Raw genomic sequence first — 13,666 nt, forward strand, 5'->3', positions numbered from 1 at the left:
GGATGAACCAGCAAGATTGGACCTTGTGTTCACCCTGGGCAGCTCAGACATTGAGGACATCAAGTATGAGAGTCCCCTAGGAGCTAGCGACCACGTGGTTCTGTGCTTTGAATACATAGTAGAGCTGCAAGTGGAGAGAATAACAGGAGTAGAATGGGAAAAGCCTGACTATAAAAGAGGGGACTACATAGGGTTGAAGAACTTCCTGCGGGAGGTCCAGTGGGACAGAGAACTGGCAGGAAAGCCAGTAAATGAAATGATGGAATATGTAGCAACAAAATGCAAGGAGGCAGTGGAAAGGTTCATTCCCAAGGGCAACAGTAACAACGGGAAGACCAGAACAAGCCCCTGGTTCACCCGACGGTGTAAGGAGGCAAAAACAAAGTGCAATAGAGAATGGAAAAAGTACAGAAGGCAGAGAACACACGAAAATAGGGAGATCAGTCGCAGAGCCAGGAATGAGTACGCACAGGTAAGGAGGGAGGCCCAGCGACAGTATGAAAATGACATAGCATCGAGAATCAAGACAGACCCGAAACTGTTGTATAGCCACATCAGGAGGAAGACAACAGTCAAAGACCAGGTGATCAGATTAAGGACAGAAGGTGGAGAACTCACAAGAAATGATCAGGAGGTATGTGAGGAGCTGAACAGGAGATTTAAGGAAGTTTTTACAGTAGAGACAGGAAGGGCTGTGGGAAGACAGAACAGAAGGGAACATCAAGAGGGAATATACCAACAAGTGTTGGATGACATACGAACAACTGAGGAGGAGGTGAAGAAGCTCTTAAGTGACCTTGACACCTCAAAGGCGATGGGACCGGACAACATCTCCCCATGGGTCCTTAGAGAAGGAGCAGAGATGCTGTGTGTGCCTCTAACCACAATCTTCAACACATCCCTTGAAACTGGGCAACTACCTGAGAAATGGAAGACAGCTAATGTAGTCCCCATATTTAAGAAAGGAAACAGAAACGAGGCACTAAACTACAGACCTGTGTCTCTGACATGTATTGTGTGCAAAGTCATGGAGAAGATTATCAGGAGGAGAGTGGTCGAACACCTGGAAAGGAACAAGATTATAAATGAAAACCAGCATGGGTTCATGGAAGGCAAATCTTGTATCACAAACCTCCTGGAGTTTTATGACAAGGTAACAGAAGTAAGACATGAGAGAGAGGGTTGGGTAGATTGCGTTTTCCTAGACTGCAGGAAGGCCTTTGACACAGTTCCCCACAAGAGATTAGTGCAGAAGCTGGAGGATCAGGCACACGTAAAAGGAAGGGCACTGCAATGGATAAGGGAATACCTGACAGGGAGGCAGCAACGAGTCATGGTACGTGAAGAGGTATCACAGTGGGCGCCTGTTACGAGCGGGGTCCCACAGGGGTCAGTTCTAGGACCAGTGCTATTTTTGATATATGTGAACGACATGATGGAAGGAATAGACTCTGAAGTGTCCCTGTTCGCAGATGACGTGAAGTTGATGAGAAGAATTAAATCGGACGAGGATGAGGCAGGACTGCAAAGAGACCTGGAGAGGCTGGACATGTGGTCCAGTAACTGGCTTCTCGAATTCAATCCAGCCAAATGCAAAGTCATGAAGATTGGGGAGGGGCAAAGAAGACCGCAGACAGAGTATAGGCTAGGTGGACAAAGACTACAGACCTCACTCAGGGAGAAAGACCTTGGGGTGACCATAACACCGAGCACATCACCGGAGGCACACATCAACCAAATAACCGCTGCAGCATACGGGCGCCTGGCAAACCTGAGAATAGCGTTCCGATACCTTAATAAGGAATCGTTCAAGACACTGTACACTGTGTATGTTAGGCCCATACTGGAGTATGCAGCACCAGTCTGGAACCCACACCTGGTCAAGCACGTCAAGAAGTTAGAGAAAGTACAAAGGTTTGCAACAAGGCTAGTCCCAGAGCTCAAGGGAATGTCGTACGAGGAAAGGTTAAGGGAAATCGGACTGACGACACTGGAGGACAGAAGGGTCAGGGGAGACATGATAACGACATACAAGATACTGCGGGGAATAGACAAGGTGGACAGAGATAGGATGTTCCAGAGAGGGGACACAGGGACAAGGGGTCACAACTGGAAGCTGAAGACTCAGACGAGTCACAGGGACGTTAGGAAGTATTTCTTCAGTCATAGAGTTGTCAGCAAGTGGAATAGCCTAGCAAGTGAAGTAGTGGAGGCAGGAACCATACATAGTTTTAAGAAGAGGTATGACAAAGCTCAGGAAGCAGAGAGAGAGAGGATCCAGTAGCGATCAGTGAAGAGGCGGGGCCAGGAGCTGAGTCTCGACCCCTGCAACCACAATTAGGTGAGTACATTTAGGTTAGGTGAGTACACTTGATATATGTGAACGACATGATGGAAGGAATAGACTCTGAAATGTCCCTGTTCGCAGATGACGTGTAGTTGATGAGAAGAATTAAATCGGACGAGGATGAGGCAGGACTGCAAAGAGACCTGGACAGGCTGGACATGTGGTCCAGCAACTGGCTTCTCGAATTCAATCCAGCCAAATGCAAAGTCATGAAGATTGGGGAGGGGCAAAGAAGACTGCAGACAGAGTATAGGCTAGGTGGATAAAGACTACAGACCTCACTCAGGGAGAAAGACCTTGGAGTGACCATAACACCGAGCACATCACCGGAGGCACACATCAACCAAATAACCGCTGCAGCATACTGGCGCCTGGCAAACCTGAGAATAGCGTTCCGATACCTTAATAAGGAATCGTTCAAGACACTGTACACTGTGTACGTTAGGCCCATACTGGAGTATGCAGCACCAGTCTGGAACCCACACCTGGTCAAGCACGTCAAGAAGTTAGAGAAAGTACAAAGGTTTGCAACAAGGCTAGTCCCAGAGCTCAAGGGCATGTCGTACGAGGAAAGGTTAAGGGAAATCGGACTGACGACACTGGAGGACAGAAGGGTCAGGGGAGACATGATAATGACATACAAGATACTGCGGGGAATAGACAAGGTGGACAGAGATAGGATGTTCCAGAGAGGGGACACAGGGACAAGGGGTCACAGCTGGAAGCTGAAGACTCAGACGAGTCACAGGAACGTTAGGAAGTATTTCTTCAGTCATAGAGTTGTCAGCAAGTGGAATAGCCTAGCAAGTGAAGTAGTGGAGGCAGGAACCATACATAGTTTTAAGAAGAGGTATGACAAAGCTCAGGAAGCAGAGAGAGAGAGAGGATCCAGTAGCGATCAGTGAAGAGGCGGGGCCAGGAGCTGAGTCTCGACCCCTGCAACCACAATTAGGTGAGTACACACACACACACACACATACACACACACACACACACACACACACACACACACACACACACACACACTCTGGAGCTATGAATCGACCTCTGCCACCACAGTTAGGTGAGTACACAGAAACTGTTGGAATTCTATGCAATACAACATTAGTGAGAGTGGGCAGAGTGAGAGCCATTTGTGTACTGCAATAAGACAATAACTTAAGGTGCAGGCAGGAATTACAAGAAATGTCCATCGATAGTTGAAAGAGTATCTCGTAGGAAGGAAGCAAAGAGTGATTGTTTGGGAAGACATAGCACTCATAGACTCTAGACTTCACTCAAACGCAAAAGTCTAGGGGTGAGCATAGTGCCGAGCATATTGCCTGAAAAAAACATCAATCGAATTTCTACTGCAGGTAAGTTTCATGTGGAAAATCCCAGCAAAATGTCATTCAAGGTTCTATATATGAGATATGTCAGACTCATCTTGGAATACGCAGCACCAGCGTGGAACCTACCACTTAAAATTTATTTTGTAAAACTGGGGAAAGTTTAGAGGTTTGTAAGATGTGTGGTTAAATTAACAGGGTTAAGAGCTACGTCTGGACCCACCACCAACATATAGGTGAGTACATATAACTGACGCAAACATACATATACACATGAAAACTGGGACATGCACACACACACACACACACACATGCACCCATCTATACGAACGCGTATGCAGACGCAAGCACACGCACGTGCAAGCACAAATGCACACGCATGTACACACGTATGAACTTAAAGGAATTTAAAACGCTGAACAATGAGGTATAGAATCATACATCAAAATATATACATAAAACTCTTCATATTGCTGGAAATTAAAGAAAATTAGATGATTGAAATTTTAGGAGAATATGAAGAAAATAGAAAAGGACATCAGAAAAGTGAAATAGGAAGAAACGTGGCAATTTTGCGGAAACGTTTCGCCACACAGTAACTCATCAGTCCTTCACAGAGAAGAATGGTGAAGATCACAAGTGGCTTGAGGTAATCAGTCCCTCAGCCTGGACTGTATGTAATCAATCCATCAATTTCGAGAAGAATACAGCATATAGGACTGATGAAACCACAGTGTGGCGAAACGTTTCCACAATAAAGACGATAAAATGTTCCACATTTATCTGACTTATCAACTGAACGAGAGAAACAGCAAGAATGAAGAGAACAAATCAAAACTGAGATTTAAAAAAAAAATGCATTGATAGTTTAATTTTATTGAACAATAAAGACGTAAATTTGCATTTATGAGATTTAAGCAGAGAAAAATAAACACAAAAGAAGTATAATGTGACCCTTTATTGACAACGTTTCGCCTACACAGTAGGCTTCTTCAGTCGAGTACAGAAAAGTTGATAGAAGCAGAAGATACTTGAAGACGATGTAATCAGTCCATCACCCTTAAAGTTTTGAGGTGGTCAGTCCCTCAGTCTGGAGAAGAGCATTGTTCCATAGCATGAAACAATATTCTATGGAACAATGATCTTCTCCAGACTGAGGGACTGATCACCTCAAAACTTTAAGGGTGATGGACTGATTACATCGTCTTCAAGTATCTTCTGCTTCTATCAACTTTTCTGTACTCGACTGAAGAAGCCTACTGTGTAGGCGAAACGTTTCGAAATAAAGATACCTAACTGTTGCATATGTGTCTTACCTAACAACCTGTCGGTATTTTATACCATTTTAATGTTCAGATCTGTTTTGACATGATAAAACCCAGTGTGTGGGCGAAACGTTGTCAATAAAGGAACACATTACACTGCTCATGAGTCGGTATTTTATACCATTTATTTCCGCGAAACTTAAAAGAAAAATGGATGAGAAAGTGACTGAGGAAAAGGAATTATTCTCGGAAATATTATATTGAAGTGAAATTAAGAGGAAAAGTAATGACAATGGAGAGACGGTAAGGAGGAAGCAGCTCAGAAAACTGCTAATTATAATTAACTATTTGTTAAGAGACACGTAAAAAATTAAATAGGAAACCCAATATTATGCAATAGTAGCGGCAATAGTAGTAGTAGTAGTAGTAGTAGTAGTAGTAGAAATAGTAGTAATAGTAGTAGTAGTAGTAACAGTAGTAGTAATAGTAGTAGTAGTAATAGTAGTAGTAGTAATAGTAGTAATAGTAGTAGTAGTAGTAATAGTAATAGTAGTAATAGTAGTAGTAGTAATAGTAATAGTAGTAATAGTAGTAGTAGTAATAGTAGTAGTAATAGTATTATTAGTAGTAGTAGTAGAAGTAATAGTAATAGTAGTAGTAGTAGTAATAGTAGTAGTATTAATAGTAGTAGTAATAGTAGTAGTAGTAATAGTAATAGTAGTAATAGTAGTAGTAGTAATAGTAGTAGTAATAGTAGTAGTAATAGTAGTAGTAATAGTAGTAGTAGTAATAGTAGTAGTAATAGTAGTAGTAGTAGTAATAGTAGTAATAGTAGTAGTAGTAAGAGTAGTAGTAATAGTAGTAGTAATAATAATAGTAGTAGTAGTAATAGTAATAGTAGTAGTAGTAGTAATAGTAGTAGTAGTAATAGTAGTAGTATTAGTAATAGTAATAGTAATAGTAGTAGTAATAGTAGTAATAGTAGTAGTATTATTAGTAGTAGTAGTAATAGTAGTAAGAGTAGTAGTAGTAGTAATAGTAGTAATAGTAGTAATAGAAGTTGTAGTAATAGTAGTAGTAGTAGTAATAGTAGTAGTAATAGTAGTAGTAATAGTAATAGTAGTAGTAGTAGTAATAATAGTAGTAGTAGTAGTAATAGTAATAGTAGTAGTAGTAATAGTAGTAGTAATAGTAGCAGTAGTAAAGTAGTAGTAGTAGTAATAATAGTAGTAGCAATAGTAGTAGTAAAAGTAGTAATAGTAGTAGTAATAGTTGTAGTAATAGTAGTAATAATAGTAGTAGTAATAGTAGTAATAGTAGTAGTAATAGTAGTAGTAGTAATAGTAGTAGCAGTAATAGTAGTAATAGTAATAGTGATAGTAGTAGTAATAGTAGCAGTAGTAGTAGTAATAGTAGTAATAGTAGTAGTACTAATAGTAGTAGTAATAATAGTAGTAATAGTAGTAGTAATAGTTGTATTAATAGTTGTAGTAATAGTAATAATAGTAGTAGAAGTAGTAATAGTAGTAGTAGTAATAGTAATAGTAGTAATAGTAGTAGCAATAGTAGTAGTAATAGTTGTAGTAATAGTAGTAATAATAGTAGAAGTAATAGTAGTAGTAAGAATAGCAGTAATAAGAGTAGTAGTAGCAGTAGTAGTAATAGTAGTAGTAGTAGTAATAGTAGTAGTAATAGTTATAGTAATAGTAGTAATAATAGTAGAAATAATAGTAGTAGTAAGAATAGCAGCAATAAGAGTAGTAGTAGTAGTAGTAATAGTAGTAGTAGTAGTAGTAGTAATAGTAGTAATAGTAATAGTAGTAGTAGTAGTAATAGTAGTAGTAATAGTAGTAGTAATAGTAGTAATAGTAGTAGTAGTAGTAATAGTAGTAGTAATAGTAGTAGTAGTAATAGTAGTAATAGTAGCAGTAGTAGTAGTAATAGTAGTAGCAATAGTAGTAGTAATTGTAGTAGTAATAGTAGTAGTAGTAGTAGTATTAATAGCAGTAGTAGTAGTAGTAGTAGTAGTAATAGCAGTAGTAGTAGTAGTAGTAGTAGTAATAGTGGTACTAATAGTTGTAGTAATAGTAATAATAGTAGTAGTTGTAGTAATAGTAGTAGTAGTAGTAGTAGTAGTAGTAGTAGTAGTAGTAATAATAATAATGGTAGTAGCTGTAGCTTTAATAAGTAGAAATAGTAGTACTTATAACAGACATAGCTGAACTAGAAACTGAATAAATTTTGTAGAAGTTACTTGTTGTTAATGACTCGGTGTTTCTTGCTTTTATTGAGAGGAAAACTTTCGAATATTCCATAGAATACAAAGTTGCTTCTGTTCAAACTGTATCTCAAATTGTGCTATTGATACATCATAACATTTTTGTTTATCTGTGGGTGTCTGTTTTTTTTTTATCACTAAGTTGTTGTTCTTCCATCCCATCAACTGTCTGGGTGTTCTCGGGTGTTTTATACAAGCATTATCAAAGGTTGATAAATTAGACACCTGTGCAACACTTGGGTATCGATCTTTTCAAGATTGATGGACTGATTACATCGAGTCAAGGCTGAGGGACTGATTACGTCAAATCTCCTCCAGTTCTTCACCATTCTCCTTTGTATGGACTGATGAAGCCACTGTATGGCGAAACGTTTCCTCATTAAAGATACCCAAGTGTTGCACATGTGTCTAATTTATCAACTTGTCGGTTCTCTGAACCATTCCTCTACATTATCGAAGGTGTCACATTTGCAAACGTAGACCCCTCAAGGGAGGGTCAATGACGCTGGTGAGGGGCTCTTGATCTAGGGAATTGGATCTGTGCTCCGGTTCCCTGAATTGAGCCCCCCTATATGTGCTGTATAATCCTATGGGTTTATCGCTCCCCCATGATTATAATAATTGCAAACGTAGATTTGTTCGCTCTGTAGTTGTCCTACATGTGGCGATGTTTTCAATGGTCATACCTTGTCAAAGCCTACACAAGGAATTATGTTAATTCTGAAGTTGACTTTCCACTTTGGTTATGGTGAGGTCTGTGACGTCACGGCTATGCAACTTTCCTGTTGTCATTTGATAATGCTTCGGAGAGGTTTCAGTGCATGGTCGTTGAGAAGGATGATAACTTTATTGAAAGTGGGGATGGTATGTCGAGATTTGTTGATATGAAAAAACTAGTTTCTTGCTGTCTTTGATTAAAACTAACTAGACAAACGTTTGACGTGTGTTGAATTATTCCTCGTGAAGAATCTCGGGATTGCAAATGCTGTGTGGTCTCAAGAATAAAGCGAATGATGATAATGCTGTTTTTTCTTAATATCTTGGCTGGAGTACATGTGGGCAGTCGTATTTGCAAGCATCTTGTCTACTTGGAATTTTAAGGTGTTGTCTGGTTGGTGCACGATGACGTCGAGGAATGATAAATTTTCGTAAAATAGATGGAAGTATTTGCCGGTTCATCTTCTGGATTTCAAAAGGTTCAGTAGTGATTATGAGGACGATGTTAACTTTGGGAAGGCGTACAGATGGCAGGCATCATGAAAACTGAAAACCTGTCTGAAATATGTTAGGTAAAATGACACAAATGCAGCTAATGCGACATATTGTCACAATGTTTCGCTCTCCAGGAATATTGTCAAGCCAACATTATTACAATACATCTGAAGCAACACACCCAAACATCCCATACATGGGATTGAAACCCTTGGTTAGCGAGTCGTAAAACAAGCAGACCAACCTGCTAATCACTCTGTCATGCTTTTCTAATAAGATTCATCCATCTAGTTATCATGGGACCCCAATGTGACCACACAGCATATTTTCATGGACGAATCTCGCACAAACGTGGTGTTGGCAAGGTCTAGTTCAGGCTCCTTCTGGACGTAAACAATTTAACTACAATCTAGTTCTCAGACTCGCAAACCAGGGCGGTAACACGTGTCCCTTATCACCCTAATAAGATTCATCCAGGCATGTATATTTAGATGGTTCATGCTAATCACCCTAGGGTACAGAATTCTACCTAGTTGGATGAATCGTCTTAGACCAGCATGGTATGGTAGTTAAAGTATTCACCTACTATTAGGTGAATACTGCTGTGTGCTTCCAGCACCTCAATGTATACTATGTTCCCTCCTTCTTTCAGTTGTTTAAATTAGCTTGATAAAGCTTCCGGAAAGCAAAATTCTGTACTAACGTCTCATTATTTCCTTTTGTGGCTTAAAATTAACACAAACAACATTACAAATTTAATATGCATTTCTGAAAGAAAGTAACGACAACACAAACTCTTGCAACACATCAATATAATTAAAGTAGCAAAGAATGATCTTGCTTCTCCAAAATTATAGTCTAACACAAGTCTAGTATAAACGAAGAAGTAATTAACGTTCCTGCATGCTGAATACTCTTTCCAGAAATTAAAAACCTGGTGAAAACAAAACGGGTCCCTTGGTCCAGTAGTGGGTTTTTAAGCCTATCTACAGCACTAGGGCCATTAAGGCTGCAAGTATTTTTTCTTCACCAGAGAAGAATATTTTAATCCCTAAAATATAGAGTAAGGTATGCTCTCACTATATATTGGGTCCCTTAGTTGGTTAAAGGAGTTTCAAGCCTATCAACTACACGAAGGTCATTAATGCTACACGGTAACATTTCTCCACCAGAGATAAGAATAATTTATTCCTTAAAACAGGATGAAAGTAAACTCTCACTATATGTATTATGAGAGAACCAAATGCTTAATTATAATACTTTTCATGTTGGTAATTAGGTATAAAATTTACAATCAAATGGGTAACTATAACAAATAAATTTCTTATAGATTAATTTATAACAAAAGTTAAGACGTCTGAAAGGAATTGTTAATAATACAATACATATGAAACAGAAACATATTCTTCTTCCCGGTTTTTCACGTGAATTATACGAGTATATCTAATATATTTCGCACTCAGGTATTCATGAAACACTTGAATATGACCGGAAAATCTGAGTATTACAAGACTTACTAAAATGCCTGGTAGACAGAGTTTAATTACCTAAAGTGAGAGATCAGAGTCTAAGCTTCTCTACTTGCAAAGGGATTTGCTTGTCTTGTAATTGCAATTATGCAGAAAAAATTTGAAACAAAGAGCATTTGAGAACCAAATCAGCAAATTATTTAATCGGCTTCTAACATCTAATGGAGAAGTTACAAAAGCTCGTAGTATATGTTAATGGCGAATATAAAACATTTATTTTAACGTTAGGTTCTGAATTAGGTTTATTAATCAAGTTTTACCCAAATAAGAAAGAAAATATAGGCAGTATTCATACAATATGTAATCGTTCTCACTTTTCCTAAACCTGATTAGTTTTTATTGTTGGGTAAGTTAAATAAATTTATGGACATGGAAGGTTTACCGCCAGAATGGAAATTAAATGAACGGGTGGGACATAACTGGTAGCAGGAAGACTATTAAAAAATTGGATTTCTAAATTTGGTTAATATTATCACATAGTGTCACTTAGTGACAGCAAATATGAATAATCCTCTTGAAAAATTAGACCCATCGCATCAGGTACAGGCAAATACACCACAAAATCGATCCGGAGACCACGCAAAAACCTTTCAGACTTTATGGAAATCCAGGCCATCTAGGGTACCAATCTAGGGTACCCATCTAGGGTACCCATCTAGGGTACTCCACTCTGTCCTGAACAAGAAGCTGTCTTGTCCTGAAATCGCTTCCATTTTTTAAGAAGGTATCCAACACACAAGCTATTTACATTTCTAGTTGCAAAATCAACCAGAGTGTTAATCTTCGACAACATCCTCTACAGACAGATACATGTGACTGACATGAATATCTTCATCAGCCCCTCATCAGGCTAATTTATACATGGACCACCTGTAAACTGAAAACACTGATAATATGTATCACAACCATGTATTACATGGTTGTGATACATGACTCACGTCGGTCTGGAGTTTTATGACTCTCTGATGACGGGTTCTAACCCCGCCCGTGGTATGGGTTGTTATACATGGTTGTTATACATGGTTGTTATACATGGTTGTGATACATAGACCACTTCTACATTATTACTCCTTTTATTTCCTTTCGACATCTAGAATACTTGAAGACGAGATCAATCACAGGTTACTGTTCCTGTATATGGTCATCCACCAGGCAGATAATACATTAAAAGTCCATATCAACTGGAAGCTTACAAACCAAAATGAACTTGCCAACTTCAACCACAGGTAAAATATTCAGATTAAACGAGGCATCGTCATCATCATCTCCTTTTTCTTGAGAGTATACAAGATATGCAACTCACCGTTTATTGATGAGGAATGCTCCACAAACACCAAACTTTTACAGAGCTTTCCTTTCTCTTCATTCAAAACTGCAGTAAACGAGAAAGTCACTTCCACAGTTTTCCACCCTATAACCCCACCTGGAACAAAGTCATCATTCTTCCAAACATTCACGTTGGCCTGAACGCCTTCAAAGTACCCGTACAAGACATCCTAAGGGTCACCATAGCAGTCAGCACATACTAAAATAAAGTCCACTCGAAGACTTTCATGTATGTAATGGCTGCTATGGTGACTCTAGAAATGTCTTGAGCTCTAGGGATATCCTCTGCTCACAGACAAAACTGCAACTCTACTGAGTCAACTGAACTGAGATTAATTGTATCATATTGTTTGTTGAAAATATTTTAATTTCAGATGTCGTAAATATTAGAAAGTAGAGTTTAATATCTTAATTATGCACATCTTACCCATCGTGTGGGCGGCAGTCAAGAGATTACAAAGGTACATAATGGATGCTGGGACTGAGCCACAGAGATTTTATAGATGAACAAGTAACAGTGGTAATGAACTTTTTAAATGTTTATATCTGGTTATATTCGTAATGAGTTATTTAGAAGATATGAATTAGGTCACACACACACAGACACACACACACACACACACACACACACACACACACACACACACACACACACACACACACACACACACACACACACACACACACACACACACGCACAACCGGTACATACACACAAACAAATGTCTTTATACAAGTGCCGTTCACATCTTGTAACTAACACAAACATACACACACAAACACACAAAACCAGGTATATTAGGTTATATCTGTAAGTTAAAAACACAGATGGGTCACATGGTTGTTAGGAAATATTTATTTAGCTTTAGACTGATCAGGAAGTGGAATGAATTGAATAGCGAGGCAGAATCGTTTCGTTGTTTTAAGATCAGGTATGACAGGGCTCACACAGCCGGGAGAGAGTGAAGCTTGTAGCGATCAAGGAAGAAGCAGGGACTAGTAAATACCATCTCTCTCTCTCTCTTTCTCTTTACACTGTGTTTTACCCAGTTAGGTTAAGGTTTCTAGCTTTATTTACGAGCTAAAAACTGTTACCTACAACAGCTCATTTGAAACCCTTCTTATTGTTAGTAGACATAAGAATTATGAACAAGATGTTAGAGCCATCTGTGAAACAGTAGTTTTATTTGTCTACTGACTTTAATTCTCTCTCTCTCTCTCTCTCTCTCTCTCTCTCTCTCTCTCTCTCTCTCTCATCCTTCCCCTTCTCTGAAGCCCAGATCCAATTTCGCCTACCAGAGCCTAGCTTAACTATTTGCATTTTCCTGCAGAGACGAGGGTAGGAGACGGCTATTATGCACTCTGGGGAATTTCTATTGAAGGCGCGGTGAGGCAAGCTATTGCTGAGAATGCCTAGCTTGGCCGGTGTTGTTGTGACTAGACCACCGTCCTGCTCCTCAAGATTTGCCCTATTTTTTTTCTTCTAAATCTGACGATGATGCTCTCCCACAGAGGCAGATAATTTTATTAGCAGTTAATAAAGAAACACAACGATATGATAAGACTAGTTTTTATATTAGCTACTATTACCGCAGTCATTTTTCTTAGGATACAGGGAGAATAACAAATATATAAACAACAAATCTATACATTTAGGTTTCACTCAAAGAGGGATGAGGGTACAGATCACTTTCTCCCACCGAGACGGAGAGGCTGGGAGACTGGATGCTGCAGTTCCTTTGAATGTCAAGGGACAGGGATTGCACAAGCTGACGTCCAATTGCTCCTGTAACCCTATCAGTTCTGTGTTACCTTCCCAGGAATAACTTCAATGGTATAACATTTTGCCCTTCACATCTTTAACTACAACTTTCGTCTCTCCCATCCCCACCTCTCCTTAACTGGCATAAATCCATCTTCTTCAACAATCCATTTATAACAAAAACTTTACTCAGACTCCTAAATCACCTCAATTCAACAGAAACATTTACTAACCTTATCGAATTATCTAACTATATCCATCTCCATCCATCAACCATCTATTAGGAATTCAGATTATAAGACATAATTGAGAAAAATCACTAAATCATTCTATCCATTCAACATATGAACCAGCTAGATGTATTTTGTTTTATACGCGATCCGATAAAAGTATCCCTGTATTCCATAACCCTAGTTCCCAGTTCCTCAATGCAGCATCTGAAATTATGCAGAGTGCGGCATAAGTTAATAATGCAGATCTGAAAATGCACATTAAACTTGAAGCAGCTTAGAGGTTGCATTATTTAGTTATCAGACTGGAAAGATTAATGAAAGCCAATGAGATGCGGCATTCAGAAATTATCGCATTAAAAGCACTATTTTCATTTTTAGGTTCCCGA

The sequence above is a fragment of the Cherax quadricarinatus genome, chromosome 58 (genome assembly GCF_038502225.1).
Source record: "Cherax quadricarinatus isolate ZL_2023a chromosome 58, ASM3850222v1, whole genome shotgun sequence".
NCBI lineage: Eukaryota > Metazoa > Arthropoda > Malacostraca > Decapoda > Parastacidae > Cherax > Cherax quadricarinatus.